Here is a 21169-nt window from a genome sequence, read left to right as displayed (position 1 = left end):
GGAGTCCAGATGAATTTGGGTGAGTCTCTCCTGTTTCTCAGATCTCACATACTGGCTGATGATCCTGAGTTTCATCTGGCGGTGTATCCAGGTACATGGCCCTCCAGTTGAAAGAAACTGGGGTGAATTACCCACCCAGTGGAGACATACTGGGTGGGCCCTGGTTGTACAATAACGGGAAAAACCCACCTTGAGGAGATGTCCGAAGTGGGTTTGGTGGAAACATATGAGGAAAATACTCACCCAGTGGAGACATCCCGAGTGGGCCCAAGTTGAAAGACACTGGGTTCAGGACTGAGTGGTCAGGTAAGAGCCTGGTCTAATGTTTTCCTCAATTTGGTTACATCCATTGAATTTTTCAGGATAAAAGTAAAACTCTTATGAGGAACATTTCAACTCCAAAAATGAGGCCCTCCTCCTGGCTGGTAACAGCTTTCTCGGGTGACAGAGAACCTTGCAGGAGTGGTATATGCAAAGACTTCATGCCATTAGAGTTGTCCCTGTGGGAAATCTTACTAGCAAATTTATTCTGAGAACCCGACCTTACAATGGGGAATAGAACATTCAAAAAAAAAAAAAAAGAACAGAAAAGTAATTAAAAGAAATGACAGATTGCCAACCTCCAACTGTTACCCTAGCCAGGTTTATATACGTACAAAACTTACAACATTAGTTGGGAATTAGAAAAAATAAAAACTCACTCTGAATGTACCTAACCAGGCCCGATAAAAACATTTTTTGCAATTCTGAACTTATAAAAACAAAATCCCCTTTAGGGGGAACTTGGATTTCTCTTCCTGTGTCCTTGAAATGTAAATGTTGTATCTTTCTCTGGGTGTTTTAAGTGTGTGTATGTATGTGTATATATGTGTACTTTTTTTTTAAAGGGAACCTTGGACTCTGCCATACAAAACGTAGAAGTATTTTGTACATATGGTGGCCACGCAAATAAATTGGATTCTAAGCAATTCTTTGTACCAATATTCAGATATTTTACCATCTTAAACTTTGTTGCATCAGCCTGGACCACAAAGGCCTTTAGCTTTTGGAGAGAAAACCTTTGAAATTTATTTAGGCAACACCCCACTCTCATGTGGAAGGGCCTCTTCAACTGATTTTAAAACAATCACTACACATATATATTCTATATATATAGAAAAATATATATATATATAAATATATATATATATATATTTATATATATATATATATATAAATATATATATAAGTTGATGGCCATATGATGGATCCTTTAATTTGGAAAAACTTTTAAATTTGTGAAAGTTGAAAGAGATCTCATTATAAACAGCTGTTTTATTGGTACCTATTAAAATCAAGTTTAAAGGTAGAAAATTATATCTAATGGTTAACCTAAGAACTTAGTTAAAAAAATAAACCTGGTTTGAAAAGCTACATTTATGTTTTTCCTTTCCGATAAATGGTTCTAGAGATGCTAATAAAAACTTAGAATAATTAATGTTAATTAGTTTGAATAACTGGAAAAAGGATCGTAAAAATTTTGAAAAAAAAAAGAACAGGGCTTATCCCAAATGGATAAATATTTTTATATGGTTACTTTGAATGAGGTAAATAAATTGGATATTTTTGGATTTAGATACAAAATTTTGATACTACACTATTTAAAGTTAAAAAAAAAAAGGGGACAAAGAGATCACCTACTGCCCCCCAACATTAAAGTTCAAAAAAGTCCGTTTTATTTACCACAGTTTAAAATATATGTATATATAGACTGAAATACTTGAACAATGATTGGGACAACAGACCAATTAACCAAATTAAAAATTGAGAAGGACCTAAGCTCTTTGGCTGAAACTTGGGCATCCTAGAGACTGTTCTATAAAATTAGATACAATGCACAAAAAAAAAAGGCTTCTGGCACTCCTTCTAGAAATAAGAATTATTGATTAAACCTAATAAATATAAAAATTAAAGGTATAAGATTTAATAAAATTGAGATAAATTTTTTAAAATTGGTATATTTAAACGGTCTTTATATAAACCTTTTGCTTAATTATGTTGTGGGATAGATATATTTCAATGGAAAAACACCTCCACTTCTTGGTATTAAAAGGCTGGGCACATATCTGTCCCTCAGAAAATATTAATTGAACAAAGTAAAGGAAACCAGTAGAGTTACATTAGCCATTCAATATAACGTAAAACTGAAATCTAATATTCAGTGGCTAATAAAAAATATAATAAATGTTTTACCCTGGGTTTAACTTATAACTCAAGGAAAAGAGACCTTACTAAATGCCTTATGCAAGCTTTGGAAAACATGATAAAGTAAACCTTAAAGTTTTAAAACATGGAATTCTTCATTTACTGCTCTTCACACTGATACTAAAATGCCAATTAAGGAGATAAAATTGGGTATGGGTGACAGCAGTTCTCTGGGGACCTGGACGCGTGTGTCTTTGTCTTGCAGATCAGAAATATAAATACAACAGTGACCTAGGATTGAGCCTAATTAGCTCAACAAAATAAAACTTAAGGCCAAGAAACTTTTGGCAGTTGAGAACTCAGAACTCTGACGGGTCCTTCAGACTTTGTGAAGCAATCTTAACTGTGTATTTCATAAATAGTAAGCCTTAGTGATTTGAGCCAGCAAATTCAGCTTTCTCCAACGATTATTACACCTATCTTATAAGTAAGTTTAATAGTTAAGCTATGAGATCTCTTGCTTTTGTCTGTTTATAAGCCTGTGTACACATTATAGATGTGAGATATTTCTACTGCTAAAAAAGAAAAATCAAAGTCAAAGAGCTCTGCTTAATTGATGTAAAAAATAAGAGCTTAAAAATTAAGTATTTTTAAAATAAAAACTGAACAAATTCACTTCCAGTGTCACGTGAAATGGAAAATATTCAATATTAAGGTAATATTTAATATTGTTAAGTTTAAGTATGTTCTAATTAATATAGACATCTTTAAAGTCATCAATATTAAGTATAATAACTTTACTGTACCTAGGTTTAATGAAAGTCAAATAAGATCCTGTTATATCTGTTGCAGATTTGTCAAAAAAAATAAAAGTAATGGGGTGTGGTAAAATTTTAAGGAAATTAAATGCAAATGAGATGAGAGTTTTGGGTAAATTTTTAAAATATATCATTAAAATGTATGCTTAAGATAATCTGTAAATGTTTGGTATCTTTAAATTCTAGATTTGTGCTAAATTAAGTTAAATGATAGGATTTTATTAAATAGTTATGCCATTTTCAGATAAAATAAGATTGAAGGATGAATTATTTAACATTTAACTTCCTCTTACAGTGAACCTAAGGTGTTTAGAAATATTAATATATGGTTGGTGCCACCCTGAAATAGTCTCTATTAGTAAGGGAATGATCTCAGTTTCCTACCAAAGTAATATAAATGTGTAAAGGAAGACATAACAATGGAATTATATTTTGTTAATGAAAAATAGTGACTTTCTCCTGAAGCTGGTTATTTCTGAATGGAAGAGAAAATAAGGGACACACTAATATGAGTATAGAAATCTGTGGAAGGCTTGTGGAAGAGGAAACCTGAGAAAGAGTTTTGTACATGGTTAGAATTGGCTAAGTTTAGAATCAAATTGGGCAAAGTAAATGAATCTTAGAAGTAAGCTGGTACAAGAATAGATTTGGTTTTCTCTCTGTTAAGAGGAAAAATTTTTCTTAAAATGTTAATCCACCTTCAGTAACAGATTGTAAAACTTCTTATACCACTTAGCTGATCTGTTCTGCCTTTACCTTTGACGTATTTTCTTGTTAATGAATAAGTACTACTTTACAGTGATCTATATGTTTATCTGACCAAGTGTTCTGAAATCTTTAAAAAGATCCCCAAGTATCAATTTCTAATTAAAGTTCTTTTAATCTCCATTTAAGTTTGGGATGCTACAGAGGGCCCCTGAAACATCCCAAGGAGAGATTTTGAACTAGTAAGTTTCATTTGCCATGTTAAGTATCATGGTATTGTCAAATGAATCATAAATCTTCTAAGGTTATATTGAATGAGAAAATATTATTAATATAAATACTGTAGAAATTATATGGACTCCCTAAAATTCTGGTATATCTGAAGTGTTAAAAGTGATAATTCTGGGTATAGTGACCAGGTTTCTTTATAGATTATTGTGTAACGGTGTTTAACCATGCTTTTAAATCTTTTGTCATACATAGACAGTTAATTGTTTTCTTCTGATGATTTTGAAAATGCTTGCTCTTCAAGGAGATTTACTGATTTCTAATAAATTTCAAACTATAGCACTGAACTAAACAGGGTAAGAAATTTTTAATATGCAATGAAAACTATGATTAAAAGGATTAGTTTTGTGGGACTGAGTAAACTGATGAATATGGTTACAGTTTTTGATTTTGTTTGAAATACTACTGGTTTTAACCTGTTTCCCATTCATAAAGAATCTCTTCCTCTTAGGCTAGTCATGAATCACAGAAATTTGATAAATTATACCTATGTAAGCAGACTTGAAACAGTTATCTTTTCTCTCTATATGATCGCTCAAGAGACTAAAAACTCTTAGGTCCCCAGTGGCTCTATGAGACAAATGAGGAAGATCATCTCCTAACAGGTATAGGAATCTCAAGTTATTTTAAGGATTTTAAAGAGAAAAGAATTTACCTAAATCTGTAAGGCAGAAATCCATGACAAGCACTTGACGTGGCTTTCCTGGCCTTAGCAAATCTTATTAACATTCTACCCTGAGACACCGTATTAAAACTTCCAACACAGCCAATTTTAAAAACCCTATATGATCAAATAATCAGACTTTACATGTAAAGAAATTAATCTTGATTTAGCTGTATTTGAGAAAAATGAGTGTAACTTTAGAGAGAAAAAAAGACTTTATTTTAGTGAATATTAAATTCTAGTTCTGTTAATCGAGGTCTATATTTACTAAGACACTTCCCAAATCATTCCTTGCTGTTATGTCACATTGCTGTACAGTTTAATTGAATTATGAAAAGGATACACTAGGTTTGTTTCTGAAGCTCAGTAATCTATCCTTGGGTTAAGTTCCAATGCCCCATGACCTGCAGCCAGGGGATTATACACACTGGAACAGGCATGACTTAAAGAACTGTCTCCAACCTGAACGGAAGGACACTTTTTCAGGTACTCTTAACTAGACCATACACACCAAAGCTGAAGGAAACGGACTTTCGGATTCATTTCCTATCAGAAACAGCCCCTGCAGTGCACTGGCCTATAGAGCACTGCTCACCTTAAAACAATGCCCAAATGGAGAAAAAGCCACCAGGCCAGGATCAGTAGGAGACGAGATCTGAGGTAGAAAGCTGACCCAAGACACCAGACCAAGTTTGTATAACAATTACTTTGACAATTTCTCCTAAGTTTGATTATGAACTACTCCAATTGTTAAGTTTATGGTAAATTACCTATGTATAGTACTTCTGTGTTACCTTGGTGGGTTTCCTTACTCCAGCGCTCCAACTAGATAGCCCTCAGAAACGTTATTTAAAAAGAAATTATAGTTATGTTTAGGCAACTGTTGATCTTACAAGGTGAGAGACCTCATCTGGCCAATTAATACCTGCTCTGACCCTGACCATAAATATGAAATTTCTCATAAGATCACTCAAACTCAATCAGAAATACAAGCAAAATTTTAACCCAAAAATATAGCTTCTCGACTATTAAATTCTTACTCGTGACTTCATTAACGTTACTAGCTGTATTACTTATATCCTGTCTAATTTATAAAATTGTTGTCTCTTACATTTCCCAATGTGTAACTAGGCCTACAAGATTGATGATGGCTAAACATCTTGAAGAAATAGATAAAATTTATAACCCTGCATAAAATAACAGTAATAGTGTGATTCTAGGTATAGGAATTAGCAACGAAGGGTAAACATTTCCTGGATCAGAAGAGACTAGTAAGACAGGCGATCCAGAGAACTTTTAGTATCAACAGGGCCTGATAAAAAACCTAACACCTTGAATGGCAGCTCAGAAAATTCTTCACCTGAAGTAGGAATGAGCCATCCTAGCACCGTGGGACAAAATTCGTCATGAAATGTCTCTCAAAATATTGGTCGAATTTAGGAAAAAGGGGGAGCACTGTGAATGAAAATACTACAATGTGAATGAAAGTACTACAACAATGTCAGTAAACAAATAATGCTGAAACCAAGTCATCAGCGGCTGCTGTCAAACCGAAGCGAGGACATGCCTGCAGCCCAGCCTCTCAACAACTCACAGTGGTGCCCTCTGAGTGGACTCAGAATAAGGAAGGACAGGATAATGTCCCTAGACAGCTAGGTGCTTGCCAAAGAAATGAATTCAATGACCCATATGTTTGCTTCATCCCATACATAGAAAAGCACTAAATACTTGAACTTGAGATATCTGGCTTTCTTTAGATAACAAGCAATCTTTTCTTGTTTGAAGTACCTGGTCTTTGTTGTAAAGCTACTATTTATCCTAGCTCCTCCCATACCTCTTGGAGCATTCCCCCAGAGTGATCTGAGGGGCTGCATTCCAGGCTCGAGCCCTCCCGCCAAATAAAACATAACTATTCAATTTTAGTCTGAAAGATTATTTCAATGAACTGCCAGAATAGACACAACTCAGCAATTCTGTAATGGAATGCACTGAATCAAGAACCAAACGCGTATTCTAGTCCAGAAAAACTACGGTTTCCTCTTTCTTCCTGTCATTGTACAATCTCACCAGAAGTCATTAATTTGCTGTCTGCTCAGTTGGCAACCAAACTCAGAGAAGAGTCAACTCAGCAGAGAGCCCTGCTGGGAAGAACTCCCCGCAGCAGCACGGCGGGCTACCTGCCCTCCCGCACGCTCTGCTGACCCCTAGTGTCCTCCGTGGAGACCAGGCAAACAGAATTGCTCCAACAGCTGCAAAGTCCCACACATTAAATAAAAGCATTTTATTTTATACTATATGTTACGTATATACTCATTTCGGAAAACAGCTTTGCCAAAAGCCCAAATCTTCAACATTAATCTGCAAAGTCAAATCCGGTCCCCAAGGGAAAACAAGTCTTAAGACGATGCTAAGGCCTCCAATGTCCTCTCCACGACCGTCAACAAAACTGACTGCAGGTCTGCAGCTGCAGGCGGTTACATGTCCATTTTTAAAGCACCCCCCTGCCCTCAGGTGCTATAATGTCCCTCTACGCCCTCCCATCTCAGGGTAAGAGCAGCCGCAGCAGAACCTTGCAGGGCAGCACTGACGGGACTAGACAAAAGGATCAGAGCTAAACTAAGCCTTCTGATGACATGAGCTTGTCACTCTATCACTTTACAGATGAAGATATATATAGAGAGATGTGGGGTGACGGTGATATTGCTCAAAGTCACACAGCTAATAAGTGGCAAAGTCTATAACTTTGCTCCTCCCTCTGGCGTGATGCCCCAGCTGGGAGGCCCACAGATTTCTCTCCTGCCTGCCTGACCAGTCCTTCCCTGTCACTCATAACCCATCACAGTGTCTGATCCTAGCCTGACTTTTCGGCACCTTTTCCCTCCAGTCTGGCAGGAAGAAGGCTGCTCGGGCCACTGTATGACTTCCGGCTTCCCAAAACCACTGTGCTCAGGCTGGTCTTGCCTGTGCATCCGGTCCCCTGCTCAGAGGCTCTTCCTCCCCTGCAGGAGGACGTTTCCACTCTCCGCAGGGACATCCCCTCCGGGAAGCCCTCTTCTCGCCCTCAGCAAGGCAGGTGTCCCACGCCACATCCCGAGCTGCCCCATTAGGACTGCGGGTGCCCAGGTCTGCTAGTCAGACCAGCAGCCTCAGACCCAGGGATTATGCCCGGGCCACCGTGCAAACCTACTGCCCGCTTCACAGCCCCCAGCCAGCAGGTCACCTGGAAGTCACAGCACGTGTCCCACCCAATCCAGGAGCCTCTTCATTTGCCAGCACCGCTGATGAATGGTCTCCAAACTTTGGTCAGTTTTGCAAAAAACAGCACCTTCTACTGTGAACTGGGGGTTTTCGCTTCTGCTCCCCATCCTTACTGGAAACGTCAAGGGAAACGAAGAGGCCTTTTCTCAACACTTTTCTAATGACACCCTCCGACCCACAATATTCACATGCTCAAGAGCTTTGCGTCCACGTGATTTTGTTTCCCTAATGGTAAGTGGCTCAAAGCACTGCAGGATTTTTTCTTTATTGAGGGTATTTGTACTCAGTTTATCGGCTTTAATCTGTTTTTGTCTCTCTCTTCAGTATCCCTAGCAGTTACCTATTCTTACTCCCTTCAGCAGCCTCCCTCCCAAAATCTAGTCTAGGAAATCAGCTGTGATGAGGGTGCCGGGGGCAGTCACAGAAGATGCAACTAAGGCACAGAGAGGCTACATAATTTGCCCAAGAAGATCAGCTTCAACCCCCAACAGTGTGTGTCACTTCCCTCTGTTTAACCCTTATGATAAGCAAGCTAAATTTTTGTAGATTATGGTTATAAACAGATGAGGTATCAAAATAAATATAAGGACACACATCAACTCTAAGATGTTCATTAACTCCACTATTTTGTTTCTATTTATTTTATTTCTATTAAAAATAATTAAGAACCTCTGCAGTCAATATAGCAAAATGTTACTGGGTTTTAATCCAAAATAGAGAAGTGTTAAGTGTGTCATTACTCATCCTTATTTGTATGTTCACAAGACAAAATGATTTGTAGGTCTCTCTCCCCTCCCCCTACTCACTACTGGCTCTCACCAGAGCTCCCAGAGCACACATCTAACAACCTTTCACTTCACCCACAGCTGAACCCATCAGTTTTCCCCCAGAAATCCCTCTGCAGATTTCCCTCCTCAGAGCACAGCAGGACCATCATTTACCTCATTAATCCACCCAGAAACCTGAGTCTTACTCCATCCTACCTTCAGACACAGCATTCATTCTTTCCTTTTTACCATCTAAACATGCCTTCAATCTGTTCGCTTTTACCCACTGACCATCCCACCGCTGAAGTGGAAGCCACCAACACTGCCCACCTGGACTCACGAGTCTCCCAATTGGCCCCACAGCCACTCTCCCCTACTTGAGACAAATGGGACTGTGTCACTCCCTCGCTCTTTGGAGTCTTTCCTAACCCACTCTTCTTAGAAGAATCTCCAATTTGTTTACCTGGTGAAGGTCTTTGCTATGAAACTGTCAGCTCAGGGAGGGCAGAACACGCCCTCTTCCCTCGGACCCACCCTCTGGCAGAGCATCAGCTTGGGAGGACCTGCTGAGCTACATCTGCCTGTATTCTAAACCTGGTTTTGAATTCTTAGCAAACTGCTTCACTTATCCATACAAATCCAAGGTAGATTAGAAAGATTTTAGATGTTGAGCTAGACTATTGATTTGAGGATTTTGCACTAGCAACCTGCAAGGACATGTTCTAATGATTCTGTCTTCTTAAAACCACCCCAGATTTAGGTAGTATTTGTGGAATATCTTCCAAGTAAAGGGACTGTACTTTTACAAACTTTATGTTTTATAGCATGAACATCCCGGACAGGGTCACAAATGGAACAGCCTCACAAGTGACGGAAGAGAGGTGTGAGGCATATAGCAACAGGTCACAAACATGGTAAGAGAAAAGTTCTTTCTCCAACCCCCGAAAAAATTCCTCCAAGAACAGAAAACTCTGAATTTTGAAAGTAAAATTCTATCATATAAAGACATGAAATAAATAATCCTCTTCATCAGGGTTTCAAGATCTGACTGAAGAATTTTTAGCATGCCATACTGAATCCTAGCACAGAAAAATCAGATGGACTAGTGGTGAGTATTTTCCAGGGAAACGGCAGTAATTCCTCTACTTGTAAGGGGACACACACTCACTTGACGAAGGTGATTGTAAACCACATTCTGGAGAAATTCAAAAGATTCTGTCACTGCTTCAAGATGGTGATGACAAGGTAGGACGGCTTGGATGCATGCTTCTAACTGACTCACCGGCATTCTTGTACTGCAGGGGGAAAAGGAGGCCCCCATTCAACAGCAGAGATGTTCCTTTCATGTCTCCCAGGCCGTGCCTCGGGGACTCAGTGTACTGTAGCAGTCCGGCCCCAGGTGAGGACCCGCAGCGTGGCCCAAGCAAGCAGGAGGGGCACTGTGCTTGAGAAATCCCATCCCCCATGGGGGCAAGAGGGGCTGGTGGGGTTGTGTGAACCTATAAATGCTCATAGAAATACACCTGCATACATTGAAGTGATAAAATTAAAAGTAGCAGGCTATTTAACAAAATTTCAATTGTCAGTGTTAATTTTACCATTCCATTCCGCTTGTCCCCTGCACTCTGAGACAGGCTTAGGCTTTCTCACACCTGCAGCTGTGATGCAATATTTGTGAAGTTATTTTACTTTGCTGCAAGTGTCTTCACTCCCCGTGTCGCTGTGACTGTCGTCTCTTAACACAGTCAGATGTCTTCCTAGATCTCTCCATGAGTTCCTTGTTCCTGCTTCTCAGATGCTGAGATAAAGAACCGGTGGAGGCACATGACTAGAAAAGGCACTGTGGACTTGACCAAAGTCCTTAGTGACCCCCTAGATGAGTGCCTCTCACCCCTTACCTTCGATTCTCAAGGTTATGCCCAGGGTGACATCCAGACCGGGAGAGAGTCTTGGGCCCAATTAATAGCTGTGTGGTTTGGGTGCGGGGACAGGTGTAGGAGCTGGTTCCGTAGCCGGGCCCCTCCCCACCTATGTTCCTCTCTCTCCCGAGGCCCCGCTCCCAGGCCCCCAGACTCCCTGATCTTCTGTCCTTCTCATCTACTCTACTCCCAGCCCTTTTCCTCTTCCTTTTTTCCCTGATTATCCCCAGCTGGAGTGATTTTTCCATCACAGTATCTGAATAAATTTCCTGCAGCTGAAAAAGAGGTCTCCAGATGGCAATGCCCGTATGCTGGTACCTGCAGAGAGCCCCTGGCTAGGGGGACCCTCACCAACACTCACGGGGCATCAGACATGTTGCAGGGTCGGCCATCCCCAAGAAGAGTTTGCTGTGACCCCAAGGCACGCACAGCATCCCTGCTCACAAAACTGTAGTTGGCCCACATATCCGTAATTAAGAAGCAAAAACAAAAAAATTGCTCATGTTTCTTACTAAAATTATTTATGAAGTGGAAAAAGAAGTTGTAATACAAAAGAACAAATTTGACTCCATGTTAGATATGTTCGTTTGGCTTTAGACCTGTACCCTGTTTTCTAGTCTCAGACTTGCTGTCTCTGAACCTTTTGTAAAAAATAGTTGCCTTTAGCCTGAAATATCCAGGAGAGCCTATTCTCCGGGCTCAGATCTTTAAGGATGTTAGCTCTTCTACACTTACGTAGAGATGGCAAGTTGCAAAATAGAGAATAACCTTTTTTTTTTTTAGAGGTTTTACGGGGACACCATGATTTGACCCACATGAACAGCTGCAAGAACAAAGGATTTCAAGGACAAACAATTCGTACAGCAAGAAGTTTGCAACAACCGACCACAACCCCGCCGCTTTTTACTATAAAATGAGACTGAATTCTGACTTGGGGAAGAGAGTTCTCCTGGATATCAGTATGCCATTTTCTGGGTCTGCCAGCTTTTCAAATAAAGTCACTATTCCTAACTCCAACATCTTAACTCCCGATTTATTGGCCTGTCATGCAGCAAGCAGAACGAGTTTGGACTTGGTAACAAAATGACTGCATTGGAGGAAGTATGTCTCCATTGTTGCCTCATTTCCAGTATGTCACACCCTATCAATTTTACATGCTGTTTAACAACACGACCAAAAAACCTATTATACGGAATTGATTCCACGGAAATAAAATTATTTCTACTCCTTCAAAACTATTTTTTCTATTTTATTTTGTTGCTTATTGAAAAGAAAATAAAAGACAAATCATTTTATTTCACATATTTTTATAGCTACATATTTAAATACTAATAAGATTTAAATTACAATAAAAATTGTTCATATATTAGTATAAAGATATATACACAATCAATGCAGATTAGGAAATGAGTGGATATTTACTAAAAATCCACTGCACATCCAGTCTTTTACAAGCATATTCTGGAATATAAGCTCTATTATCCAGGGGTCCCCCACCCCCATTCTCACTGCCGAGTCCCTTAGTAATGAACTACCAAATCACCAGCATAGAACCACACGATCACTATTTCAGGTATAAATGAGGGAATTAGCTCATTCAATTCTAAACGAGAAACCTTAAAATACATACAGAACTTATTTACAGATAAAGAAAATTGGACACAAAAAAGAACAGTTTCTCCCCCACGTCACAAAGATAATAACTGGTAAAGGCAAGATTTGAGCTCATCTGCCTGATTCTAAAAACTAGGGTGGAAAACCCTTCTACTGGAGAGGTCTAGCAGCACAGCCTATCACCCTATCTTTGTTCAGATCTAGCTTTATACAGCCTAAGACCTCATTCCTATGGAACTCGAGGGCAAATGATAACAATAAGGATTTTATATTCAGTAGTTTCTTACGTCTCATTTATTTAAAGTGTCAGCAGGTCAGCAGAAAACTCTGGGAAATATGAGTGGGTCCAGAGCTTTTTGTTGATAAGAAACTCATTCTATCAGGACAGAGTGACCTTCCCATGAGAGGTCTCATGCACATAAACTAAAGGCAGCTGAGCAATAAAAAGTAGCATGACCCTGGAACTCAAGCAAGAAGGAACCCTGCCATCCCCTGCCCAGTTGCCTCTTCAACCGCGTGGACACAATGGCAGAAGACCCAAGTTCTTGTCAAAGTTACACCATCATGGATACTCACCCATAAATAGTTACGACTCCATGCTCTCTTAAGTCCTTTCCAACTCAAATATGATGACACCAATATCTCACCTCTCAATATCTCACCTCTCAATATCTCACCTCTCAATATCTATGTCTCCACTTTCTCTCTTCTATTAGGAGACTATATCTATGGCCACAAAGCAGAAATCCAATTAGAAACACCATGCACGAAGCTTGGTGAATGTCTGCGTAAGAGACTTTGTTGTCACGCTCAGTGAATGAAAACTCAGAAAAAGTAGTCCTTCTCCCTCTGCAAGTGGGATGTAGCCTGATTGTGTGTGTGTGTGTGTGTGTGTGTGTGTGTGTGTGTGTGTAAATCAAATACAATCAAGTCTGGGATGTGTACAGGTTTTTTTAATGTCACTGTCATTTCATGGGGATGAGCCAACATTTAAAGTAATTTGAATCTAGTGTTCTGAGAGTCTCATTCTCTTTTGGTGGAGGAGGGGAACGGGGAAAGGAAAAAAGGAAAGAGGTAAATGAAGCAAAGGAGTAAGAATATTGCTAGGGAAAGGCAAGACGTTAATTTTGTTCCTACTTGCATCACACACAAATTAGGGACTGGCTTTCCCCCATGTCTTGTCAAGCACTAACTTGAAGAAGAAGAGGTGACAGCCCATTTCTCACTGAGATTGTGACTGTACGTGGCATCTTATAGACACACATTATTTACCCTGATCAAACACTCTAGCAGCAGGCTGTAATTCTCCTATTTTGAGAGACAAGAAAACAGGAATTGAAAGAGGGTATATAACTTGACAAAGGTCAGAGGACCAGTAAACTAAAGAGGATGAATTCATACTCAGATCTGAATGCAGAGTCTGAACTTCCCACTCCCAGGGCTCGAAAATCCTTAACACACAGGCTCCCCAGCTCCCCTGCATTGTTCCCGGCACCAAGCATTTCCCATGGCGATGGTCTCCAGTTCTCAGACACAGCACATTTTGCAGCCAATAACTTCCATTCGACCTTGATCATCTACCAGCCTCGCCCACCAGGCTTCACCATACATGCAGGAAAGCTGGCTTTCAAGTACATACAAAACCACCCCTGGTCTGACCTGGAATCTTCCGTGGCTTTTCCAGAGAAAAGGCAGCCATAAAACTGCTCACAGTTTGTACATGAGCCCCACTACCTCGCTCCATCTGTTTCCCCACCTATACTACTTAGCTATGACCATTTTGAGAATCTTGGAAACAAATTTTTAAAAACAGAAAAGATTCTGTAACAATTACTTAATATTTGCAATTTTAAAGTACAAGTTACAAAGTGAGTATTTACAAACCGATTCTGTCTTCCTATGTGTCAGTTTTAACAGTTACAAAATATAATAGCAAAAAATTCTCACTTACAAAATTAACAAAAACATCAACAATAATCTGGAATACACGCAAAAACAATGCCCATGTTGTACATGGAGAAAGTACAGGACTGTACTGCGGGGTAAAGAAAGATGTGTGAATTTAGAGACATCAACATAGTTTATGGAGGAAAGCAGTTTTGTAAAGATGTACATTCTCCTAAAGATAATTCAAAACTTACTAAAATATCCTATGATAACCCTTATCCTTTTTTTTTAACTTGAAAAAAGTATTTTAGAATTCTTCAGGAATAATAAAGTCATAATACTAGCCAAGAAAATTAGGGATGGAAGAAAGAATCAAAAAAAATCACACTGTCAGATATTAAATAAATTTTTACAATATGTGAGATATAAAACTGGAGTAAGAAAGTAAGATTGACAGAAATAAACCATGAGCTCAAAAAGAGACTGTAGTATGCATAAGTATTTTTTACAGGTGGGATTTCAAATCAAAGAGCAAAGTGTGAATTCAATAATTGTCCCGGGACAATCAGAGAATCACCTGGAAAAAGCAAATTCTATTCCAGTCATAATGACCACTAGAAAAATTACAGATATTGATGTAAATATTAGAAAGTATTTCTAAGAAAAATATCAAGGATAAAACCAAAAAGAAGACATTTACTAGCTTAAGATTATTTTGGGCCACAACAGAAATAAACCTACTGAACAAAATGAAAGGCAAGAAATGACAAGAAAAAGCTCTGTGATACATGTTGATGAAGACAAGTGGTTAATGTTGATAACATACAAAGAGCTGTCACAAAGCAACCAGAAACTCCCTCACTTAAATGTTTGCAAAGGACAAAAGGGATCATTCACTTTTTAAAAGTCAGAAGGCTAATGAGTGAAAAATGCTCAAAACTTCAGTGGTCATCAAATGCAAACTAAATCAATGAAAAAGCACTTTGGCTCACCATATTGCCAAATATTTTTCAAACATATTCTAGCTAGTGTCCATCTGTGGGAGAAAAAACTGTGTGAGATCTTTTTGGAGGATGACATGTCAATGGATATGTAAACTCTGAAAAACGTGTGTACACACAGACTCAAATCCACTTTTAGGAATCGTTTCGTTTAGAAAAAAATCAGTTCAAAAAGATGTACTCATCAGAGCATTTACACAGCACTGTATACAATGGTGGGAAGAAAAGCTGAAGTGAAATCATATCCAGCAATAGAGAATTGGTTACATAAGTTATTTTACATCTTTTCATTCCCCACTGGAGAAGGAATTTCTAGAGTCACTTGAAAGGAGCCTGTGATGTATGTAATTGTCACATCCAGGGACTAAATTTTCAGAATCCTTAACTAAACGAATACTCATACAAGATCACAGGAATGTTTGTACGAGAAGGATGCCAGTCAAACATACTTTCTGACAGTGGAAATTGGAGAAAACTTAAGTGTCCACCATCAAGACAATGATGCGGCAAATGAAGGCGAGCTGTGGGCGCTAAGGGGCAGGCGTTTCGGCGTGGCCCAAGGCCTTGTCCACAGCACTCTCCCAAAAAAGTTGTCCTTGCAGAAGAGACCAAACCTGTACATCAGGGGACCCCTCTATCTGAAAGGACCAGGTGAGTCTGGAGTGGGAGGACGTTTATGATATACACCTGAGTGAATAAACCGAGCTTCAGAAAAAATATAGTATGGCTTTATTTTTCAATAAAGTATATATACACACACATATACATAGATTTCTCATATACGTGTCTGTATGTATGTGTATATATATATGACATAGGCATAAAGGTCATGAAATATATACTCCACATTGTCAGCAGTTTTTACTCTCAGGAAAAAAGGGGAAGGAAGTAGGGGCTTTTCGGTACAACCACAGTTCTCTTTTCAGTATATCAGTTAAGTATACTTGGAATTTAAAAGCTTATTTAAGTCTGAAGTAAAATGGACGATGCCTCCACAAGACAGAATGCTATAGTGGTCATTAAAAATCATGCCAGGGGAGATAGAATATTGTAGAAAAACGTGCAATAAGCCGAATGGAAAATGGAGGTCTCCACATAGTAATCAGGCATAGAGTGCTGGCTGGTTTTTATGACAGGGGTAATACACACTGATGAAAAGAACAGAAAATAGATGTTAAACTGTTAATTATTATCTCTGAGTAGTGGGACCAGGAAAGACACTTTTGCCCCTTTTTTCAGACTTTTATATTAAATACACATTATTTTTCATCTGAAAAAAGCATTTTTAGATGTCTAGTAAAACACATTGATAAACATGCACGAGTACTTACGGAAACAAATAACTAGGAGACACCACAGCAGCGTCACACAATGTAGGACGGGTGATCCTGAATAACACCACGCAGTTACATAAGGACCCACAAAGTGAGAGCACCTGCTGTAACAGGGCGTGGCCCCCTTCTAGTTCAGATGTGTCTTCAGGGCTGAGGCAGTTCTGAGCACGGCCAGTGTCAGTGCTGGCATCTGGATGGATGCCACTGGAGGTGAGGGCACCTGCAAGCCGAGAGGAAGAACAGAAATCATCCTCTGCTTTTCCTGTCTTGTTTCTTTGTTACTTTAAAAGAGAGGCTTAAATAAGATAAAGAATCTTCCCTACTGAAATTTCAGTAATGAAACCGTTTTTAAAGTGTTCACAACATATATTCTGCCTATAACTGTCTTTTCAACAAAGCATCATATTTATTAAATGTTAATTAACTCAGTTAATTAACTATCTGTTGAAACCCATTAAAGAACATGAAATGTACTATGTAAAACCACCGCGCCTGCAGTGACTAGCTCAGCTGTCTTGACGGCAGTGCAGGCATCCCCCATCATCCCGTGGCCCTGAGCTCCTGATGCTGGTAAGAGAGCACGCTGCCTCCTCAGATGGAGAGAAACGGTGAAAGCATTTTCTGAAATCTACAGCACTGACAAAACATAACTGACAAATCCCAGGCTTCTTGGAGGCTGTCATTTTCTGCTTCTGGCCAACACCCATCAATGAGCAGAACCACCCCATTCCTGAGCCATGGGACTCACGTGGGAAGCAGTTTTGGAGAAATTTCCAGGTATAGAATGTAACCAACTATACATAGAACTCTCACAAAAGAAAAGATATAATACTCTGGTATTGGAACACACTCAAAATATTCTCCTAAGCCTTAGTAGATGGAAAGGCTGGGCTTCTCCTCAGCCACTTATTAATTTCACAGCCAGTGAGCATCTCCCACAAACCCTGTTTCCCTGTGTCTGCTGGGAGCCTGAGGCACACTGCTGCTGTCGATCTTATAAGTCACAGGGCAGAGGCGAGTGTCTCATGCCTGCAACCCTCACACAGGCTCGCCTTCTAGCCTCACTGTCTGAACTTGGCCCCATTTTCTCACCTGTTTATTTTGGTATCTGTTTTTCTGTAAGCTTCCTGAAATGCGTTTTGGAGCAAGTCAGAAGAATCAGTGGGTAGGTAAATGGACTGAAGGAAAGGTCAACAGAAAGAAGAAAGAAAAAGGGAACAAAGAAAATTTCCTATGCAAAACCCTCTTCTAGTCAGGGAAGGAAACCACCACAGAGAATTGTGAAGAGGCAGGTAGCTTAGGACTGATTGCTGGATTCCATGAAAAGTCACACCAAGAGATGAGAGGGTAGAATTATAAATAATAAAAGAAAAATAGCATGCATGGTTCAAAAATATATCTACAATATGTACTTTATAATGAATGGATTAAAATCAGCAGGGCCCAATAACACAATTATTGGGTATTCACAGAAATGAGAATCCCATCTCCAAACCACAAGGCATCCCTTTGGAGCAGAGAGTCAACACGGGGCGGTCACAAAGCCGTCACCAGAAAAGCTATGCTATCCTGCACTTACGAGGAACGAGCATGTGTGCTCAGGCTGCCAACGTGCTTATTTATCCCCCACAGCACCTCTACGGGGGGGGACGCCTAGCGAGCCCCTCTCTGCAGGAGAGAAAACAAGTCCGTGAGAGGCTAAGCCGACCTACCAGTTCTCCATCTCACAGGACTGGTCAATTCAGAGCAGGACTAGAACTCGGGCCCACATTTGTAACCACAGTACTACCGTACTTTATGTCCTTTTTGTGTGTATAATACATTTGTTTCTGGCATGAAAGGATATGTAATAAACGTTCGGTTGTTTTGTCTATCTCATTAGCTCACAATCTTTATATTTTTGAACTGTACTCTTTTCCCCTGGAGAAAGAACGGAAAGAGCACGTGTCAGAATGAGTTTGGGCTCCATTCTTTATCTGTTACCTCATCTCATCCAAGTCCCCAACCTTGGAGAAGGAGCAAATATTCTCTTCATTTTAAAGAGAGGACTCCAGTGATGGTGACTTACTCAACTCGAAAACGAAGGCTGGGGAAAGGCACATGCAGCAACCAGAGCAGTATCACCTGTAGGAAGGCAAAAAGAGCTCAGGGGAGGGCTCAGGGGTCAGGTTTATTTAATTTCATGATAAAAGAATACCAAATTCTAAAAATACTAGCATGCAATGTATTTGCTCTTTCTTGACATCTAAAATATTTCCACAGCCCACATGTAACATTATCGTGAACTAGTGAAAGGAAGAGTCCACAGGTAGGGAAAATCAATGCCACAGGCAGGCTGAAAACCAGGCTGGAGGAAAGGAAGAGAAAGGGCATAGATAAGAAGAGGGGAAATTTTGGGAAAAAGACATTATCACAAGGACTCTCAAGCATCATCCAGCAATCATATAATCATTCATTCAAGACAGAGTTACTGACGTCCTATTTTGTGCAAGATTTTACAGAGGGCAAAGAAAGACCGCAGCATCCATGGTGGCAGCAAGTGGCGGGGCAATAATACAATTCTGATCCCAGTATCTTGCACACTTGTACTCAGTATAAAGGCAAAAAAATAAAGTAAAATAATACTATGTAAACTCTACGCATTTTTGAAACAAAATTAAAGAAGACCTAAATACCTGCACAGACTCACCACGCACATTCCTGGATCAGATGACAGCGCTCTTGGGATGGCTGTGCTCCCCAGAACGATCCGTATACTCAACGTGATCTCGACCACAATCCCAGCGGGCTCCTCTGCAGTAACTGACTAGCTGCTGCTACAATTCATATGGGAATTTGAGGGTCTCAGTAACCAAAACTTACTTGAAAAAGGAGAACAACTTGAGAGGACTTGTAATTCTCAATTTCAAACCTTACAACTGTATCTCCAGGTGAGATTATAGGCCATTTTTAAGTTATTACTGTGTTTATCCTTATTTTCTAAATTCTGTACCATGAATATACCTGTTAGAATAAGAAAAATAAAAAGTAAGATATATTTTAAAACATGCACAACAATTCATTCATTGGGAAAAAAAATTATTTTAACTATAAAGAGGTAAATAAATATCTAGTGAAAAAGGACTACTTAAAAAGTAGTGTGCATATACAATTTTCATAATTTGAAAACTGAAAAGCACAAACACATCAAGTTTCTAGGGAGACCGGTGAAACATAATAATAGTTATTTTCAAAAATTCTAATTGAACAATGAAATCTCAAGAAAGGCAAAATCCTAATTGGCAGCCAACTGCAAACACATGGAGAGCAAAGGCCTAGAAATCACAGCTCCTTTAACTCTGCTACTAACTCAATAGGAGAGGAAATTCCTCAGTGAGGGGACAGTGGAATCCCATGCATAAGACAGGATACACAGTACAAACTGCAGTATTAGGGGAGTGAATTTCTTAGGAGAATTCTAAAGTTACAACATTGCTTAAAAACTATAAAAACAGTCAGACAGATTAAAACACACAATCATATATATTATATAGAAACATATGAAGCCTGCTCTCATGTTGCATAGAAATACAAACATATTTGTTCATTTATAGGCACTGATAAATTTATCCCAGTTGGAATATTTCAACTAAAACAAATAATCAATACTACACTCCTCTTGTCAAATCTACTTGATAAGTTACTCTGCTATATAACCACAAAGTGTCTAAGATAGATCTAAAATTAGTGAAAAAGATCTTTGTATGGTTCTTTGAATTCTTCTCAAAATTCCAAGCTTAATTTTAAAATAGATCTGAGCAGTATTTCTATATTATCTATTCCCTTAAAATAAACAACACAGTCTATTGTCAAAATTCTGTCCTTACAATGATTCACGAGCACCGTATCCTCACAAAATTGCTGGACTGAAAGGCACTATCCAGACACTGTGACCGAACCAATGAAACACAAGGAAGACAGTGACCCTATTCTGGAGGGCTTATAATCTGTGTCAACACCGGGGTTTTTGATTGGTTTGATTGAGTAGCAAAATAAAATCAATCAAATACTTCCTTCTTTGAGCATTCTGTAAGTCATGACTGTTTTTAGTGTCATGAGCAGGAAAGACTTAAGCATGACTTGATTAGATCAACTAGCAACAATCATCACTGGAGAGTGAATAATAAAGAAGTTAACTGATAGCAATGCTTCTGCCTACATGAGACCTAAAATAAACCTACACTGGTTTCCGAAAGGAAAATGAGGAGATGAGGTCCCCAATGAGAAAACAAACTAACAAGAAATCAAAAAAGGAAAGACGTTTTCATTAACGATTCCAGGCAGTAGTGGAGCATGGTGGTGAAGAGCACAGTTGCTGGGGACAAACATGAGGGTCTGAAATCCCACAGCACTGGGTAGCTGTGACACTGATAATTCAGTGAAATTTTCTGCGTCTCAGTCTTCTATCCATAGACTGGGGAGAACAACCACACCCATCTCCTAGAATGGTCCTACGAATTAAGTCATATTAGATATACAAGTTTAAATAAAATAATTCAGATTTTAAATAATACCCCAAAAGCACAAGGAACAAAGAAAACAGAGATAAATTGGAGTTCATCAAAATTTAGAACTTTGCTTCAAAGGGCACCATCCAGAAAGTGAAAAAACAACACACAGGAGAAAATTTTTTCAAATCATTTATCTGATTAGGAATTTGTATCTCCAAATGTAAGAAAAAAAAAAAACTC

The 21169-nt window shown here is 39.1% G+C and overlaps 1 protein-coding gene and 1 long non-coding RNA gene across 2 annotated transcripts in view; both read right to left on the bottom strand.

Annotated features, from left to right (window-relative positions):
• Window positions 1-21169, bottom strand: part of LOC140686885 (trafficking protein particle complex subunit 9-like) — a 205496-nt gene that overhangs the window by 14323 nt on the left and 170004 nt on the right. The gene's annotated exons all lie outside the window — the stretch shown is intronic.
• LOC140686896 (uncharacterized) overlaps window positions 16579-21169 on the bottom strand; it is an 88807-nt gene continuing 84216 nt past the window's right edge. The window contains exons 2-3 of the long non-coding RNA XR_012060899.1: window positions 18508-18563; window positions 16579-16659 (exon numbers count right to left, since the gene is read on the bottom strand). This is a non-coding gene — a long non-coding RNA (uncharacterized lncRNA). The remainder of the gene's footprint in view (window positions 16660-18507; window positions 18564-21169) is intronic.

Source organism: Vicugna pacos, chromosome 18 (genome assembly GCF_048564905.1).
Source record: "Vicugna pacos chromosome 18, VicPac4, whole genome shotgun sequence".
Classification (NCBI taxonomy): Eukaryota; Metazoa; Chordata; class Mammalia; order Artiodactyla; family Camelidae; genus Vicugna; species Vicugna pacos.
Note: the sequence above shows the minus strand (reverse complement) of the source record. Positions and strands in the feature narration are given on the sequence as shown.